The 2037-nt window shown below is 48.8% G+C and overlaps 1 pseudogene; it reads left to right on the top strand.

Moving 5' to 3' along the window:
* Positions 1 to 507: 507 nt before the first annotated feature.
* Positions 508 to 1574, top strand: LOC123059381 (BTB/POZ and MATH domain-containing protein 1-like; annotated as a pseudogene).
* The last annotated feature ends 463 nt before the right edge of the window (positions 1575 to 2037 follow it).

Below are 2037 nucleotides of genomic sequence, written 5' to 3' on the forward strand. Positions count from 1 at the left end.
GGTCTCACCAAGTTTTATTGCTCAAACTCCATCTGGAGTGGGATTACAAAAGGATCATGGGGTTGGATCAACCACACATGTCTCCCCTGCTCAAGAGAATTGGAAAACTTGGCTAACCTATCGGCATCTCTATTGGCCGCTCTACCTTCAAACGTTATGTTACAATTAAAAATAGCAGCCCTGTTTCTAAAAAGATCCTTCTGGAGAGCATCGAATGTAAACGTGTTGTAAACCCTACGAGAGTATTCTTGCTGTTGGGCCGTGGCTCTAAAAAGAACTACTTTGGGTCATTGGGAGTTGGACTGTCATCTCATTTTTTTTCCTTGTCTAAAAAAATCACATTTTTTTCCTTTCTCGAAATAAAATCAGTGTTTCGCCTCCATGTTCGTTCCCCTTCTTCCTCTTTTCGCCTCCCTGCATTGTCCCCTAAACCCTACCAGATCAGTAACACTTCCGGAGACGGCAGAGGAGAGTCGCAGCTCCCCCATCCCCCGGAGCAGGTCTACCATGTCGGCCGCCGCCGGCAAGCCGTCCCGGTCTGCCTCCGCCATCATTGCCTCCACAACGAGCGGGTGCCACCTCCTCAAGATCGATGGCTACTCCCGCACCAAGGGCGTCCCCACCGGAGAAAGGATAAAGTCCCGCTCTTTCACCCTTGGAGGACATCGATGGTACATCGCTTACCATCCCAACGGCTCCGGACAACAGTACGCAGACTGCATATCCCTCTTCCTCGTCCTCGATGAAAATGTCACCACGGCAATGAAGGCACAACACAAATTCAGTGTCGCGGATGAGTTGACGGACCAAGCTCCTTCATTGGCATCACAAGCAGTACACAACCACAATTCTCAGCAGCGCTGGGGGAATGCGATGTTCATGAAAAGGGCAGACTTGGAGAAGTCGGCACATCTCAAGGACGATTCTTTCACCATCAGGTGTGATATCCTTGTCATCATGGATTACCGTGCAGAGGACTTGCCCAAAGACACCCCTCCAACATTTGTCTCTGTGGCCCCATCTGACCTGCACCAGCACCTCGGCGATCTCCTCAAGACCGAGAAGGGCGCCGATGTGGTCTTCCAGGTCGGTGGTCATACGTTTGCAGCACACAGGTGTGTGCTTGCTGCCCGATCGCCAGTCTTTAGTGCGGAGCTCTTTGGTGGCATGAAGGAGGGTGACACCGCAGGTGTGGTGCGCATAGATGAAAGGAGGCAGAGGTGTTTGAGGCATTGCTCTGTTTTGCGTATACCGACTCCTTACCGTTGACAGAAGAGGAAGAGGAAGATGCCATGTGCCAACATCTGCTTGTTGCGGCGGACAGGTATGACATGGAGAGGCTGAAGAGTATTTGTGAGGAAAGGCTATGCAAATACATCAACACAGGCACAATAACGACCATCCTGACGTTAGCGGAGCAGCACCACTGTGAGGGCCTAAAGAAGGCATGCTTAAATTTTCTTCGCTTCCCGGCAAATCTTAGGGCTTTGTTGGACAGCGACGGCTTCGATCATCTGAGCAGGAGCTGCCCTTCAGTTATTAAGAATCTGATTGTCATGTCGGCCCTCGTTTAGTGGTTATTGTTTCTTTAGCAACTATATAGTTCCAGGGATTGAAATGGTTTTCTTGTACTAGCAATGGTGCTTAGCTCCCTGGTTTGGTTTGAAGACTTGTTAGGCCTCTCCCAATGCTCCACCTTATACGGGTGCTAAGCATGCCATGTAGACGAAAAATCTGATGTGGCAAGGCAATTAAGAGGACAGAGATGGGTTTGGTGACCCCAGAAAAAACCAATGTCAAGCGCGTGAACCTAGGTAAAACATTTAAATAAAGCAAACTCACCAATGCATGAGAGAGTTTAATAGCTATATCATTAAATGAAGGCAGCTTAGCTACAAGAAGCTAAGCAACTACGCATTGGGGATTTTGGTTGTTAAGCTATTTAATATGCTTAGCACTCCATCTAAGCACCGGTCCATTGGGAGCAGCCTTATCCGCAGTTATCTTAGATTCCTAGTACTATCAGACTACCTATCC

Source organism: Triticum aestivum, chromosome 3A, assembly GCF_018294505.1.
Source record: "Triticum aestivum cultivar Chinese Spring chromosome 3A, IWGSC CS RefSeq v2.1, whole genome shotgun sequence".
Classification (NCBI taxonomy): Eukaryota; Viridiplantae; Streptophyta; class Magnoliopsida; order Poales; family Poaceae; genus Triticum; species Triticum aestivum.